Source organism: Phyllobates terribilis, unplaced genomic scaffold, assembly GCF_046119375.1.
Source record: "Phyllobates terribilis strain yellow unplaced genomic scaffold, ASM4611937v1 Scaffold_5__5_contigs__length_657084704, whole genome shotgun sequence".
NCBI classification, from domain to species: Eukaryota; Metazoa; Chordata; class Amphibia; order Anura; family Dendrobatidae; genus Phyllobates; species Phyllobates terribilis.
In genome coordinates, this window is record NW_027362765.1 from 392,216,403 (window position 1) to 392,234,995 (window position 18,593).

General features: G+C 42.3%; 1 protein-coding gene across 1 annotated transcript in view; it reads left to right on the top strand.

Annotated features, from left to right (window-relative positions):
- GOLGA7B (golgin A7 family member B) overlaps window positions 1-18,593 on the top strand; it is a 79,139-nt gene that overhangs the window by 9,293 nt on the left and 51,253 nt on the right. The gene's annotated exons all lie outside the window — the stretch shown is intronic.

The following is an 18,593-nucleotide window of genomic DNA, read 5'->3' on the forward strand; positions in this document are numbered from 1 at the left end:
CAATTCCCTAATGTGGTCTTTAAAAATAAGTTTTCTACTTTAAAGAAGGATATAAAGAGAACATTTTAAGACAACCTACCCAAACTGTCATGTATTCTTAGCATTAATGAGTCATTCTCAGAGCACACAATAATGTCAGCAAATAAAATAATGTGGGTGAGGGCGAGTAAAGGGAAAGTCGTGCTATTTTGGTGATATGAGTGGGAGGATGTGTATTCAGTGCATCTGAGACTTGTACATTGTAAGTGGAAAGGGCTTTGGTTCATTCCTCTGACTCATTATGTTGGTAAGAAAGGCTGAAATGTTAACGGCAACTCACTAGAATTATTATTAACAGCTCTGTTGTACTCATTCAGCAGTTAAACAAAATATTGCAGGCAGCGGACTCGCTGGATAATAGCAATGACGACCTGGGTTCAAATCCAGCCAGGCTCTTATCTGTCTTTTCTACTTATGTTGATATGTGTCACTTTTTTCCACCCACGGTCCTAAAATATAATCGTTTAATAGACTGTAGTATTAAAGTTGAAAGAAGACACAAATCCATCAAGTTTAACCTATCTATAATATAACCGGGGATGCGTATCTCTGTCTGAAGCCTTTATAGACTGCGCAAGCGCGACACGCAATCTGGCTCCAGACAGAAGCAGGCATGGAGTCGTTACAGATAAGAGGAGTGTATGGCGCCGGAGATCAGTAGACACTGGACGCATACCGCGATCTCCGGCGCCATACTTACCTGACCCGGGGGAGCGTTGCCGTAGCGCCTCTCTTCGCCGGAGACTTGGGCAGGTGTGAAGGCATCTGAATCTGCGCATGCGCATAGAGCTATCCGGCGCCATTTTACTGAAGACACATTTGCAGTGTGTCTTCAGCAAAATGGCACCAGACAGCGCGGTATGGGCACGCGCGTACTCCGGCGCCGCCCTCCTCCCTCGGCCTCCGGCAGAACAGGACACAGCAGCGATGGAGCACAGGAAAGAAAGGTGAGTATAAGTGTTAATATTTTTTTGTATATATTCAGCGTGAAAGGGGTGAGGGGGCCACACATACCAGGATTGGGGGATGAGGGGTACTATACATTCCAGGATTGGAGGATGAGGGGTACCATATGTACCAAAATTGGTGGATGAGGGGTGCCATGTATACCAGGATGAGGGGTACCACACATACCAGGATTGGGGGGTGAGGGGACCATGCATACCAGGATTGGGGGGTGAGGGGTGCCATGCATACCAGAATAGGGATGAGGGGTACCATAGATACCAGGATAGGAATGCGGGGTGCCATGCATACAAAGATGAGGGATGGGGTACCATACATACCAGGATAGGAATGCGGGGTACCATGCATACCAGGATGAGGGATGGTGTGCCATGCATACCAGGATGAGGGGTACCATGCATACCAGAATAGGATGAGGGGTACCATGCATACCAGAATAGGGATGAGGGGTACCATGCATACCAGAATAGGGATGAGGGGTACCATGCATACCAGAATAGGAATAAGGGGTACCATGTATACCAGAATAGGGATGAGTGAGCCATACATACCAAGATTGGGGGGTGAGGGGTGCCATGCATACCAGGATGAGGGGTGTCATACCTTCAAAAATAGAGATGAGGGGTACCATGCATACCAAGATAGGGATGAGGGGTACCATACATACCAGGATGAGGGATGGGGTGCCATGCATACCAGGTTTCTGGGATGAGGAGGCCATACATACCAGAATTGGGATGAGGGGTGCCATGCATAGCAGAATAGGGATGAGGGGTACCATGCATACCAGGATAAGGGATTGGGTGCCATGCATACCAGATTTCTGGGATGAGGAGGCCATACATACCAGGACTGGGATGAGGTGAGCCATGCATACCAGGATGAGGGGTACCATACATACCAGAATAGGGATGAGGGATGGGGTGCCATGCATACCAGGATTGGGGGATGAGGAGGCCATACTTACTAGGATTGGGGGATGAGGGGTGCCATACATACCAGGATAGGGATGAGGGGTACCATACATACCAGGATTGGGGGTGAGGGGTGCCATGCATTCCAGGATTGGGGGTGAGGGGTGCCATGCATTCCAGGATTGGAGGTGAGGGGTGCCATGCATTCCAGTATTGGAGGTGAAGGGTGCCATGCATACCAGGATGGGGATGAGGGGTGCCATGCATACCAGGATAGGATGGTGGGGACAGGATGGGGGCAGCACAAATACCAGGATGGGGGGCAGCAGAAATACCAGGAGCAGGGCAGGACATACCAGCATGGGAGACCATATACCAATAAAAATGCTCGCCACCTGGGCTTAGAACGGGTTCAATAGCTAGTAGCCTATAACCTAACATGTTGATCCAGAGGAAGACAAAAACCCAATTAGACAGATGCTAATTGCCCCATATTAGGGGAAAAATGTCTTCCTGACTCCACATACGGGAATCAGATTAGTTTTCTAGATCAACATCCCATCGCAAAATCTAGTACACTTAGCCTGTAATATTATATTTTTACAGAAAGGTATCCAGGCCCTCCTTGTACTTGTTTAGTGTATCAACCATTGCAACATGTTCTGGCATATAGTGGCATAATCTCACTGCTCTTACAATGAAAAATCCATAGTCTCACTGCTCGTACCGTAAAGACTCCATAGTCTCACTGCTCGTACCGTAAAGAATTCATAGCCTCACTGCTCACACAGTAAAGAATTAATAGTCTCACTGCTCATACAGTAAAGAATCCTCATCTTTGGTGAAGATTAAACGTTCTTTCCTCTCGCTGTAGTTGATTCTCCCTTGTGATCATTGCAGGACAAGGGGTAAAAAGAGCATTAGAAAGATCTATTTACTGTCCATTCATATATTTGTACATTCAAATAAGAATATCGCTTTACAAACTGACAAACCCCAAGTTTGATAACCTGCCTTGATACTGCAGTCCACGCATTCCCTTAAAGGAAATCGGTCACCGGGTTTTTACATCAGCATCATGTAGAGGCAGAGACCCTGATTCCTGCGTTGTTTCACTTACTTTACTGGGTGCTGCAGTTTTCATTAAAAACATTGATCTACCACTTCTCTGAATACTGAGTTGTGTATAACGCTGCTCTGTTAAATAGCTTTTTGAGTCCACTGTGCATAGGCAGAAAGCTGTCAATTAGTGGTGGGGACGTGGTTGGACTACCTGGCAGCAGGCCAAATTAGTCACCAATTAATAATCTTATGCTGATAAAACAATGGTTTTATAAAAACTACTGCAAGCAGCCCCAGTAAGTGATAGATCACTGGAATCTGGGTCTCTGCCCTACATTTTGCTGTTCTCAGATTAGGTAGCAAAAACCTGGTGACAGGGAAGAATATGGGTGCATTAATTGAATAGTGATGCAGAATATGTTAACATGAATGGCAATGTTGTTCTTTGGGGCAACCAGATTCTTGTGACCTCACTGTAAAATTCCTGTATTGCACATACAGGAAATATGAAAAATACTGTTTAATAGGCTATTTGTGCATCAATTCATAAGAAATGCTGATCGTGGCATCCAACTAGTATATACGAAGAGAGAAGAAGGCTATGATATAAGTAGGGCATAGCTAGGAAAAAACAGTAGAATTGGATAAATATGTATTATCTGTCTAATCAAAACAACATGTACTATAAATATATGATTTATTACCTCCATGTAATGTATTATATTAGCAATCAAATGATTGCAAATTTAAACCTTTTTGTAGAACTAATAAATATTGTAAAAAAAATGAAAATGATTTAAAAAAAAAATCCACTCAAAGGGAACCTGTCCTGTGAAAAAATGCTTTGAATTTGCAGATATGGGGTTAATCTGCAGGTTAATAGCACTCTAAAGCCGTGAGGCCGCTTCACTGAAAGGCTAGCTGCCAGGAGGAAGTTAACTTTGTTTTCCCCAGCAGCCTTGGGCTTTCAGTCATAAAGGCGCAGCTGGTACTGACTGACATCCGTCTCTGTACTGATGCACTGCGGAGCCAGCTGTCATGCAGTGCCGGGGCACGACTACAGCTGCCTGTAACTGAAGCCATGCCGGCCACGCCTCTTTGACTGAAAGCCAGAGGCAGCCGGGAGGCATAAAGTTTTTGTTCTCCTGCTTCCAGTGCAGCAGCGGCACAGCTTCAGAATGCTGTTATCCTGTAGATTTGCCCAATATCTGCAGGGTAAGGCCACTTTCACAAATTCAGTATTTGGTCAGTATTTTACATCAGTATTTGTAAGCTAAAATCAGGAGTGGGATAATCAGAGGAAAAATATAACAGGAACACGTCACCACTTCTGTATTTTTCACCCACTCCTGGTTTTAGCTTACAAATACTGACATAAAATCATGGGCGTACCCACCGTGGGGCAGGGGGGGGGGGCCCTCACCGTCAGCGCCCGCTCCCCCCCGCTTGCTCAGGGCCCCGGCACCCGGCACAATACTTACCCCTCCCCGTGCCTCTGCAGCAGCTCCTGCATCCGGCGCGGCTGCTGCACTGTGATGTCTCAGGTCAGAGGGCGTGGTGACGTCTTTACACTGCGCTCTTTCCTGAGCAGTCCAAGCGCTGAGCGGGATGAGGCCGGTGACGCTGGAGTCCGGAGCAGCGGTGAGATGTGAGGTGAGTATTTGATTTTTTTTTCTTCTATTATATGGAGGCCTGTGGCAATATAAGGGAGGGGGGTGAGGTGGGGGTGTGTGACATCCTGCATAGGGCATTATAAGAGGTGGGGGTGTGTGACATCCTGCATAGGGCATTATAAGGGGTGGGGTGTGTGTGACATCCTGCATGGGGCATTATAAGGGGGGGGGGTGTGACATCCTGCATGGGGCATTATAAGGGGCGGTGACATCCTGCATGGGGCATTATAAGGGGGGGTGACATCCTGCATGGGGCATTATAAGGGAGGGGGGTGTGTGTGACATCCTGCATGGGGCATTATAAGGGAGGGGGTGTGTGTGACATCCTGCATGGGCCATTATAAGGGAGGGGGTGTGTGTGACATCCTGCATGGGGCATTATAAGGGAGGGGGTGTGTGTGACATCCTGCATGGGGCATTATAAGGGAGGGGGGGTGACATCCTGCATGGGGCATAAGGAAGGGGGGGTGTCATCCTGCATGGGGCATTATAAGGTGTGGTGACATCCTACACGGGGCATTATATGGGGGGGGGGACAGCCTGCATGAGGCATTATGTGTGGGGAACAGCCTGCATGGAGCGTTATATGGGGGCCAGTATATTGTATGGAGCGTTATATGGGGGCCAGTATTCTGTATGGAGCATTTTATGGGGGCCAGTATTCTGTATGGAGCATTTTATGGGGGCCAGTATTCTGTATGGAGCATTATATGGGGGCCAGTATCCTGTATGGAGCGTTATATGGGGGCCAGTATTCTGTATGGATGGTTATATGGGGGCCAGTATTCTGTATGGAGCGTTATATGGGGGCCAGTATTCTGTATGGAGCGTTATATGGGAGCCAGTATTCTGTATGGAGCGTTATATGGGGGCCAGTATTCTGTATGGAGCGTTATATGGGGGCCAGTATCCTGTATGGAGCGTTATATGGGGACCAGTATCCTGTATGGGGCATTTTATGGCGGCCAGTATACTGTGTGGAGCGATTCACCGGTTTCTGAGTTATTGTGGAATTTACAATAGATATCACTCATGTAATGTAAGAAGTGAATTCTTTGCATTGTACTATATATATACTGTATTTCTCTTCGGTATCTGTGACCATGGCTTACCCCCCCTAGTTTTGATCCTGGGTACGCCCATGCATAAAATACTGACCAAATACTGAATGCGTGAACATGACCAAATAGCGTTTTTTCCAATTATTGGTTCCCTTTAACATGATAATTACAATATGGGCATTGCATAATTTGTAACAACCCACACCATAAAAAAAAATCACATTAGTTATGCTCATGCCAGAAATGGCAGAATTGCTGGTTTTGCTCATCTTGTTGTCCCCAAAAAAATTGAATAAGAAGAATCAAAAAGTCATAAATGTCCCCAAATGGTACCAATAAAAACTTTCTTGGCTTTCTTCAAGCAAATCCTCATTTGGCTGTGCATGTGCAAAAATAATTATGGGGAAAAAAATGCCTTGGTGTAAATGCTGCTGTTCTTAAATTTTGCATTGTATATATTTTTTTGTCCCTCTCCATTCCTTAGATATGACCCCCTCTTCTCTATACTAGTCTTAGTAGTCAAGTGGAAAGTCCTCAAATTTTTATGGAAGTCTTCTGGATGACCACACCCTGGCTACTAAGACTAAATTTATCTACAAGGAAGAGGGGGCCATATCTCAGGAACGGAGAGGCACAGGAGCAAAAGAAAAACTACACACTCTCCAGGAGAACAGAGGCAATTAAACCAAGGGGAAAATAATCCATATTTATGACTAGTGACTTCTTTTTTTAAAAAATGAATGCCGGGCAAGACCGGTCCTTTAGAGAAAAAGAAGCAATTTGTAAGAGACGCTAAGCATGATGAGATATAGATCCTGAACAGGATCCCGTCTCAAAACTTGTCTAAGACATATGAAAATGTTTTTGTTTTTTTAAGCTAAACAACCCCTTTAAGGTGTGACTTCCCTAATTGCAAACTCCTAACAATTGCAAAAGTTTCTCTTTTTTCATGTAGCTGATTCCCCAACCAAATATAAAATAAAATATTCGTTTAGGTAAGAATTTCCAAGACAGGATTCTCCATTTCAACTTTTTTTGGGTGAGTTTGTGACTATATGATAATTCCATAGTTGCTAAAAATGTAAATTTCTGTTGTAGCATAGCTAGGATTATTATTGGATGGGTGATAAATGTATGATCACTTGGGGGATTGACCATTGGAACCCCCACTGATCACAAAAATGTCCTATGTGTTAATGAAGCAGTAGTGATCAGGTGAGACAAAAAATTTGAAAAAAAAACAAAGTGAATGGCAATAAAAGGAATTCTGCCATCGTTTTTTGGGTTTATTTTTTGACGTTCACTTTGTGGATAACTTTTTAACTTTCACTATGGGTCAGTACATTTTTGGTAGTGGCAAATTTACAAATATTTTCATGGTACTTAAAAATAAATAAACAAAAATAAAAATACTTAAAAATAAACTTTTTTTTTATTTATTACTTCAGTCGCCATAATCTGAGAGCCAGAACTCTTTTTTTTTTTTTTATCTTTTTTGTTTGTTTGTTTTATAGCGTTTCATGATGAGGGCTTGTTTTTTGCATAGTGAGCTATAGTTTAATTTATTTTATCTGCCATTAAAGAGTTCATACATCTTTTTGGTCTCTTTTTTTATTCCTTTTTTTTTTTTTTTTTTATTGAAGGGGAGCTGATGTGACAAAAAATCAGCGATTCTTCAATTTCGTTTTTTTTTTTTTTTCTTTTTTGTGGTTTATTGTATGGGATAAATATGTTTTATATTTTATTAATACTTGACAATTATGCCTTCTGTAATACCAAGTATGTTAATTTTTTTTTTATCTGCTTTTTCTCTCGCATTTCAATTTTTATAATTTAACTATTCACATTTCTGTAAAAATGATGTGATTTAAAACTGTTATATTATGTTTATTAATTTTTATATCTTTTAAAACTGTGTGTATGTATGTGTAGCACCCTGAGGATTCGGCTGCTACAGGGGTATTGCACCTCAAGCCAGAGGTGTGATATTCCACTCCCGGGTAAGGATGGAGTGTGGAACTGAGCTAGATAGCTGCATACACTACATACATCCCATTTCCGGGGGACAGATCGACGGTACTCCCACCAATATATGTGCAGGTACGATAGTGTCTGTCCCTGGCTGGAGTGGGAGGGGGTTGGAACATCCCAGTAGTGTAGGGGCAGATAGGGGGAGCAGTCTGGGTAATGCTAGGAGCTCATTGGGTGCTGGTCACCTGAGCTCACACATAGAGGGAGTATATAAGGTGGGCACCATCTTAGGACAGGGTCAGTCTGTCAGAGTTTAGTCAGAGGAGCAGAGCAGAGAAGCTCAGCCAGAAGGGCTGACAGGGAGTTGTGGTTCCGGCTGGGCCCAGCTCCAAGGCCAAGTCTGAGAGAGAGAGAGGAGTCAGAAGGACCCAGAGAGAAGAAGAAGGAACCCCAAGACCCCAGAATACAAACAACAGGGTGAAGGGTTGGCACCCAGGGTACCGGATCCCAAGCTGGCAGAGAGAAAAGCACACCTTAGCCAGAGACCGGAGGTCGTGGGCAGGATCTGCCACGACCCTCACTAAATCCACTAGGAAGGCATACCAGGTATAGGGTCAGGGAACCCAGAAGGGGTGTACCCACCAAGAGACCCGAGGGAGCCGGACATAGGTGGATCCCTGGTGAGAACGGCCAGAAGAGAGGGAAAGTCAGACAGGAGCTCAGGACCACGCTCCAGAATTACTTGGGGGTTGGCCGAGTCCAGGACCTGGTGGACGCAGCACGGCTCGGGTGGTCGCTTCAGGCCAGAGTGACTATAAGAACACCCGTAAGTAAAAACCCCTGAACTGCACAGCCCGACTCTGAGTCTTCTTGCTGATTCATCCTGCACCTTCACAACCACCATCCTCTACACCTGACCCCCTGAGGCTATACCCCTCCCATTGGGGGTTATACTACCAAAGCTGCACACATACCAACAGCCTCAGCGGACCCTGCTGCAGCGGCGGCCTTTGGACCGCAAATCAACGGGTGGCGTAGTCGACACTAAAGAACACCAATAGCATCTATCAAGACTGCCACACACTGAGTTTGACACCCTGGGCACGGACCGGGTCGCCGCCACTCGGAGACTACAACCCCCATCTGATCCGGCTCCGGGTAATCCCCTAACAGCACTGGCCCAGGGGGCGCGTCATATGTATGTATGTATGTATGTGTGTATATATATATATATATATATATATATATATATATATATATATATATATATATATATATATATATATATATATATATATATATATATATATATATATATATATATATATATACAGTACAGACCAAAAGTTTGGACACACCTTCTCATTTAAAGATTTTTCTGTATTTTCATAACTTTGAAAATTGTACATTCACACTGAAGGCATCAAAACTATGAATTAACACATGTGGAATTATATACTTAACAAAAAAGTGTGAAACAACTGAAAATATGTCATATTCTAGGTTCTTCAAAGTAGCCACCTTTTGCTTTGATGACTGTTTTGCATACTCTTGGCATTCTCTTGATGAGCTTCAAGAGGTAGTCACCGGAAATGGTCTTCCAACTATCTTGAAGGAGTTCCCAGAGATGCTTAGCACTTGTTGGCCCTTTTGCCTTCACTCTGCGGTCCAGCTCACCCCAAACCATCTCGATTGGGTTCAGGTTTGGTGACTGTGGAGGCCAGGTCATCTGGCGTAGCACCCCATCACTCTCCTTCTTGGTCAAATAGCCCTTACACAGCCTGGAGGTGTGTTTGGGGTCATTGTCCTGTTAAAAATTAAATGATGATCCAACTAAACGCAAACCGGATGGAATAGCATGCCACTGCAAGATGCTGTGCTAGCCATGCTGGTTCAGTATGCCATCAATTTTGAATAAATCCCCAACAGTGTCACCAGCAAAGCATCCCCACACCATCACACCTCCTCCTCCATGCTTTACGGTGGGAATCAGGCATGTAGAGTCCATCCGTTCACCTTTTCTGCGTTGCACAAAGACACGGTGGTTGAAACCAAAGATCTCAAATTTGAACTCATCAGACCAAAGCACAGATTTCTACTGGTCTAATGTCCATTCCTTGTGTTCTTTAGCCCAAACAAGTCTCTTCTGCTTGTTGCCTGTCCTTAGCAATGGTTTCCTAGGAGCTATTTTACCATGAAGGCCTGCTGCACAAAGTCTCCTCTTAACAGTTGTTGAAGAGATGTGTCTGCTGCTAGAACTCTGTGTGGCATTGACCTGGTCTCTAATCTGAGCTGCTGTTAACCTGTTATTTCTGAGGCTGGTGACTCGGATAAACTTATCCTCTGAAGCAGAGGTGACTCTTGGTCTTCCTTTCCTGGGGTGGTCCTCATGTGAGCCAGTTTCTTTTTAGCGCTTGATGGTTTTTGCAACTGCACTTGGGGACACATTCAAAGTTTGCCCAATTTTTCGGACTGACTGACCTTCATTTCTTAAAGTAATGATGGCCACTCGTTTTTCTTTACTTAGCTGCTTTTTTCTTTCCATAATACAAATTCTAACAGTCTATTCAGTAGGACTATCAGCTGTGTATCCACCAGACTTCTGCACAACACAACTGATGGTCCCAACCCCAATTAAAAGGCAAGAAATCCCACTTATTAAACCTGACAGGGCACACCTGTGAAGTGAAAACCATTTCCGGTGACTACCTCTTGAAGCTCATCAAGAGAATGCCAAGAGTGTGCAAAGCAGTCATCAAAGCAAGAGGTGGCTACTTTGAAGAACCTAGAATATAAGACATATTTTCAGTTGTTTCATACTTTTTTGTTAAGTATATAATTCCACATGTGTTAATTCATAGTTTTGATGCCTTCAGTGTGAATGTTCAATTTGCATTGTCATGAAAATACAGAAAAATCTTTAAATGAGGTTGTGTGTCCAAACTTTTGGTCTGTACTGTATATATATATATATATATATATATATATATATATATATATATATAATGTATGTATATATATATATATATATATATATATATATATATATATATATATAAAATTTATTATTATATATATATATATATTTTTTTTTTTTTACGTTAATCTTTTAAACAATATACTTCGCCATAAAAGTTGAGAAGTATATTGTATGATTACTGGATTACTATTTTCATAGGAGTAATGATATATTTGCCCCTGACGATTGATCGCATTAGGGGAAAGACAGTGGGTGTCGGAAGCAAGCCCCCTTCCCCTCCTTTCTCATTTTTAGCCTTCTAAATATGACTTTCACGATTGACCGTCATCTAAAATGTTAATTGGTTGCTATTGGAGTTAGTTCCAATCGCAGCAGTTACTCTCGGGTGCCGGCTGTATTATGCAGTCGACATCTGTGTGGAGCATTCCCATCTCCTGAGCTCACTTCATAGCTCACATGATCCATCGCAAATGTATAGCGGTAAAAATAATGAAAGCTGAGTTCTGTATGGTTGCTAAGGGCAACAAAAACATTTTTCAGCTTCAACAGTTGTTATAAATGAGGCCTAGTATTTTTTTTTAATACTGGATCCATTTCTGGTTATGTTTAAAAAAAATTAAAAAAAACTACATCAAAACCCACGGTGACATTTTTTCCCCCAAAAATCAGTGGTGACTGTGGACCTCCCATAGCCTAATCAATCATCAAAACTGCATTACAGTGAATCTCTGACGTTGTTGCCCATAGCAGCCAATCAGAGCTCAGTTTTCATTTTATAAACTGCTCTGGCTAAATGAAAGCTGTGCTCTCATTGGTTGCTATGGGCAACAAATACAGTTTTACAGTAAGGCCTGAGGCCTTGTGTGTATGATTAATATAGTTCACTCCCATTGCTCCATACATAATTGTGGACTGGGTGGCGCCAATATATAAACAGTCTCAGCAACCTTAGTAACCCCTGTTGCTTTATCTGCCAGAAAAGCCTTGTATATTATATCATGCATGAGTCTAATATGTGGTTAATCACTCTGTCGCAGTATTACTAATTGTTCACTTCATACCAGTCCTCCAGGAAGCCGGCCAGTTTTTACATGTGCTCACTTTGTCAGATTTGGCATCGGCAATAGTAGTGATGCTCAACACAAGTTACTAATTAGCATTTCGGTCTGAAGAGCTTTGGCAAAAACACATAACATAAATAGGAAGATTATCACATGCAATAACCAGCGGGATGCCAGACGTGCAGGGACGTGACTTTAGAATTCATGGACTTTCTTAATGTGTTCATTTTGTCCTAGCTGTAATACCATGTATAACCCAAGGTAGGCGCCGTCTATAAAAAAATTTGCACTCCATTTTATTTTTAATCCCTTCATCCTCGGTCAGTTTTTATTTTTACGCTTTCATTTTTCTCCTTCACTCCTTCCAGGAGTCATAACGTCTTTTATTTTTCAGTCGACATTGGGCTTGTTTTCTGCTGGACGAGTTATTTTGAATCGCACCATTTTTTTTTTTTTACCATATAATGTCCCCCATAAAAAAAAAAAATTCAACTGTACTGAAAAAAGAAAGCACAATTCCAAAATGTTTTTGTGTATTTTGCTCTTCCAATGTTTAGTGTGCCGTAACAATAACCTGGTAAAATGATTCTCCAGGTCAGGACGATTACGGCTTTACCAAACTTGTGTATATATTTTATTGTTAGTTAAGTGGTGGAAAAAAAAAATACGAAATTTGTAAGAAAATAAATTTGGTTTGTGTTGACACTTTCTGACACCCATAACTTTTTTTTTTTTAGTTTTTATTTTTTTTTCATCAATCTAGCAATCTAACCGCAAGAGATAGTTTTATACAGGACAATTCGATGGCTTTAATTGATATATTTTAGGCTACATACAATGTTTGTTGTTTTTTTATTGCACTTTTAGAAGACATTTCAGTTCTGGCCTTTTAGCTCTTTTTTTCTTTTTTTTTTTTTGCTTTCCACCATTTACTGGCTTGGCTTATTTGACTAATATATTTATTTTTAATTTATTTTTAAGTAGGGAAAAGAGGGTTAATTAAAATTTTTGAATTATTTTTCAAAACTTTTTTTTTTGCTTTTCATTTTATTAATTAAACCTGCGATTGTTTGCTCACTTGCTCTAAATAATGCATTACTACATTACTGTAGTATATAGTAAAAATGATGACATCCTATAAAGCCCAGCCTATGACTGGTAGGATTGCCCACTAGTCAGGAAATTACTGGCACAGCCATTGATGTCTGCATTATAAAATGGTGTGTGACAGTAAAGTTACTTCCTCTATGAATTAATTATAACTTCTTTTCTAGGCCTTCTATACCTATAAACGTCAGTAGTGTAAAGAGTAGGTCGAGTGTGGATTGGCACAAGGGATTTTAATGGGCAATTCAGAAGATAGCCAGAAAAGCACAATTTTTTTTTTTTTTTTTTTTTTTTTAGACAGATTCTACCTTCCCTAGATATCACTCGAAGGGTATGACCTTGTTTGCCATGGGTATGGTACGGGTTTTGTTATTTTTGCTGTACTACTAAGAGGGATGAATGCTGTAAGATGACAAAAGAAATTCTTTACAAGTTCAGCAAAACCACAAAATCTTGACATTATCATTTTTGTGCATATTTCATCACAATTAGTATTTCGTCATTAATTAGTATTTACATTTTACTAAGCCAGTTTTTATTTTACGCAGTTTTTGATTATCTTCCCTATTGTGTGCACTTTTAAGAAGTGAAATCATGACGTGGATTTTACATGTAAAGTTTTTTTTTTTGTTTTTTTTTTGCCGACACTGTATCATCAAGGTTTGTAGCCTCGATAATGTACGCTCCAAAAAGCAGGCTCCAGCACGTATAGTGCTGAAAGAGTTAATAGGGCGTGTCAGGGCCGGGTTTATGAGCAGTCCAAGAGATAGTTGGGACTGGCTGCTCACATATCCCCACCCTGGGGTGTGGTATGGTGGTAGGTAAGAAGAAGACCAGTTGTCTTATTCAGTGTCTGTGTGTGGAAGTGTGCAGACCCTCCAGTGTGTCTGTCTTGGCTAAGGACTAAATAGCTGGACACCAACCAGAGCGGGCGAACCCACACTACTGTATGGAAAATTTACTTTGTTTTGTTATCCTGAGCGGTTTATGGAGTTTTAATAGACCAGCCTGGACATTTTACTGAAACGGCTTCCCGTGCCTACCTTAAACCGCAACCAAGTAAGTAGAAATCTTACAACGCATGAAAAAAATCCTTTTCCGAAAGATCCCACTGGGTGGTACCCAAAGTTATACAGGGCACTGTACCTGCCTTGTGATAGCAGTATTTGTCATTGGTTAACTAGGGAAGAGTAAAGGACAAAATGGGCCCCAGTTCTGTGCTTTTTATGGGCGAAATAAAAGATGAGTGAAATTTTAACAAATCTGCTGCGTTGGAGGCCGATTCCAAAATGATTGGCATCAGACACACAACCTGCATTGTTGGGATCCTCCATAATTGTTACCTGCCCCTGTATCAGTGAGATACTAAAGCGTTAGAAGATCAGACCAAGTGGAGAAGACATTGCTCCACTGCATTGCGGGAATAAAATGTTCAAAATGTTAAAAAACCTCTCTAAGAAAAGTTCTGCTGTTTTTGTAACAGACCACTCAGCAGACCCCTAAATACTGTAAATACAGACTTCAAGCCAATTTCCATAAATAAACACAGACTCCAGACCATATCCATAAAAAATTACCCTGGTCTAAGCTCCCCAAAGAAATACAGACTGTTCACCAGACCCTTCCTCAAATAGAAACCCCAAACCTGACCTCCTAAACAAATAATAACCTCAAGCCAGAACCCTTACAAAATTGCAGACATCAGATCCCTAAAATAAATATATACCTCAAATTAGGTCCTCTAAAAGAAAAAAAAAAAACATACAGACCCAAGACCAGGCCCCTGATCAAATACACACCTAAGACCAGACCTCTTAACAAATACAGACCCAAGATAAGATCCCAAAACAAAGTCAAACCCCAGACAAGATTCCTGAGCAAATACAGACCCCAAACCAGACCCCCCTAAGGCGATACAAACTTTCCTCCCATCTCACATCTAACTCAGTCTTTAACGACCTACAGTCCTGCTTCCGTCCCCACCACTCCACCGAAACTGCCCTGACCAAAATTACTAACAGAATTTTTTTATATTCCTCCTTCTAGATGTGTCCTCTGTCTTTGATTCAGTCAGCCGCTCCCTCCTACTACAAATCCTCTCACATTTAGTGTCTCCAATTCTCATACTTCCTCCTCACCCCGCCCTCTTTCTGTTGTAGTCCCTCAAAGCTCTTTCCCGAGACCCCTACTCTTCTCAATCTGTACCTTTTGGGCTAGAACAGCTCATAAAGTCCCATGGCTTCCATTACCACATACATGCTGATGATACCCAGATCTACCTCTCTGCTCCAAAATCCCAACACTGAGTCTACTAAAATGTTAGTGCATGCCCTCATGATCTCCCTCCTCGACTACTGCAATATACTCTTGTGTGGCCTCTCTGCTAACACTCACACCTCTCCAGTCCGTCCTTATCTCTGCTGCCCAACTAATCCACCTTTCTCCTCGCTACTCCTCTGCTTCTCCACTCTGAAAATCCATTTATTGGGTGCCAATTCCCCAGCGTATCCATTTCAAACTGCTAACACTGACCTACAAAGCCATTCATAATCTGTCTCCTTCGTATATCTCTGAACTAATCTCCCGATATTTTCCAACACCCAAACTTTGGTACCCCGAAGACCTCCTTCTCTTCTCCACACTCATACGTTCCTCACCCAATCACCTCCAAGACTTCTCCCAAGAGTTCCCCATTCTCTGGAATTCTGTGCCTCAACACATCCGATATCCACCACACTCGGAACTTTCAGACGGAACTTAAAAACCCATCTCTTAAGGAAGGCTTACCGCCTGCAATGATCCTGTTGATCACCACCACCGGAGCTGCCGCCTATTCTACTGTTTCCTTCCCCATTATCCTGTAGACTGAAAGCCCGCAAGGTCTGTCATTGTTAGTTTGTTCACCGTATTTTATATTTCTATCTTGTATGTAATCCCTTCTCATGGAATCAATGCTGCTCTGAAAATAATAATAATAAAGATAGGCATATCCGATAATTGACAGTAGCAGTCCTCACACCACAACAGTATAATCTCCTTTATTCAACTGGAGAGGATAAAACTGTAATTGATTGTGGTTTTCTTGTTTCCATTTCCTACATAAGGACATTAGTAAAAGCGGAGATACAAAGCCATTAGCCATGCTTCACTAAAGCTTAGCGAGCTGCCCACAACACTAATAGTCTGAGTCACTAACAGAGGATCGATGGCGGAGTGCTCTGCTCATGACCCTCAATGTGCAAATCCTTCCTGAATAAAACACATTTACATATGGAAAATCTAAAACTTTGATAGATTAACAATGGGTGAAGCCTTAAGCACCACTGTACTAGTGTATAAAATCTGGTGCCACAAATTTACTAATACTGGACGTATATAATGATGGTATTGCAGGTTCTAATCCTGTATCTTCTAAGATCTGTTTGTTTGGATCCAGCACTCAAGCACTGGTATCTAGGGGGACTTAGGAGCCTACTGCAGACCATGCATGCCAACTTTTTGAGGATGTTCAGCATGGCACACAAAGCAGAAGCCAAATAGTTTTTAATCATCATGGCTCTTTTCAGGTCATTCCCTTCACTCCTCTTGATGATAAATGGAATTTGCATCAATTATATTTAGGCATTTGACTTGAGTTCATTCCTTTACTATTGTAAAAGGGTCTTGTGGATTACATTGTATTTGCGAAGTCCACCAGCTATAAATGTTATGGAGGGCTTGCTGCTGATATTGTTAGCATGTGCTTCACTGACCCATTATAGCCAGTGTACCAGTGCATATAGCTGATTTTTCATGTTAACCAATTGTTCTGCGTGGAAAAATTCATGCAGTACTTTGGACCAGAATAATGCATGCAAAGAAAGAAAATTCGGACACCTGTCCGTGATGCCGTTGAGCAGATGGAATCCATCACTTTGCGATTTGCAATAGCAACTGGCCCAATTTTCAGTATTGCCATCTAAACCCGACCATAGGTGGTTCTGACGGCAGGTACTGTATTTGGAATCATTGTGATGTCACGGTTATGAGTGTCCTGTGGCTGTCACTGATATGGGAGCCATAAGTTGGATGCTTCATGCTATCATTTTATGATGATATGAGTTAACATGAAGATATAAGTCAAAGGGGTACTTTGGTCTACATAAATCATTATCCACTGGAAAGGTTGGGACCTCCACCAGTCGCCAGAACAAGGGATTCTCCTGGTTTTTCCATGGCTGTGAGAACGCAGCCAGGATCAGTTGACTGGAACATCAGTTTGTCCATGCTCTCTACCACTCTATGCTAGGTCTTATGGCTCTGAAGGTATGAAGATAGCCGAGCTCATCACTGTGATAAGGCATCTTCATCAGTGCCAGAGACAATGAAGACCATGTAGGGTGCATGTGTGACTAGCTGCTCCATTTATCATCTGTCTGTGGTGTTAGAACTCTCCTGTTAGTTTTTTTCTAGTTTGCTGGTCACATGACCATTTTTGCCTATTTAATCCGGCTCCGCCCTCCTGGCCTTGCTGGACTTCATTGTATTTACTACTCTTGAGCTAGCTTGGTGCTCTGTTACCGTTCTCTGTTAGTTTTGCAAGGTCTTCGGACCTCTATGTTCTTTGTTGTGTGTTTGTCTTTGACTGCTACAATTTCTGCTAGGAGGTGTCCAACTTTATCCCAGTCCCTAGTTCTTGTAGGGATCCCTCCCTTGCATCTATAGGTCTTCGTACAGACTAGCCGAGGACTTTAGGAGGTCTGATCGCAGGATCAGGTTCCCCGTTACATCATAGGGATCCAGTTTAGTTCTATTGTAGGGACAGATCTCCTGTCTTTCCTTACTGCTAAGTCCAAACCAAAAAATTTCTCTAAGGAAAGACCTCCAGTTTCCATCATGGTCTCGGTTCAAGATTTGGCTCAACGCTTGCAGGGACTTTCTCTGGAGGTGGCCGAGCTCCAACAACACGTGAGTAGCTGTTCTGGAGCACATTTGGTAGAGCCAAAGGTACGTCTGCCTGATCTATTTTTTGGTGAACAACAAGATTTTTTTTCTTTTAAAAATGCTTGTTTATTGTATTTTCGTTTAAGACCCGGATCCTCTGGTGATGAATCACAGCGCATAGGGTTCATAATGTCACTTTTGCGCAAGGATCCTCAGGGATGGGCTTTTTCTCTCCAACCTAGTGATTCGTGCTTTAGATCAGTGGATAGTTTTTTTTCTGCTTTGGGTTTGTTGTTCGATGATCCTGATCGTGTCTCATCTGCTGAGTCTGAATTGAGACGTTTGAGGCAGGGATCAGGTAATGTGGAAAAATATTGTTCTCACTTCCGTCGGTGGTCTGCCCAGGTGGGGTGGAACGATTCAGCTTTGAAAAGTTTGTTTCTTGCGGGGCTAGGTGAAAGGGTTAAGGATTTGCTGATTGCTTATCCCACACCTGGAAACTTGCAGGAGGCAATTCAATTAGCTATACGGGTGGACAGGAGACTGCGTGCAAGGGTTAATGAGAGTAAATCCTCTGCCATGTCAGTTCCGAGTCTTGAGAGGGTCTGTACTGACATTGGAGAGCCGATGGAGATTGGGGCGATGGCACCCCGCTATCAGGAAAAAGACCGCAGATCTTCTGAAGGTTTGTGCTTTTATTGCGGGAAATCTGACCATTTCATTAAGAACTGTGTGCTTCGTATGAACAAAGAAAAAAAAAAGGCCAGTTACGCCCGTATTGCCTGTTTAAATACTAAGGGGGTATTTCTTTCTGCTACTACTGCTGCTCAGGAAGA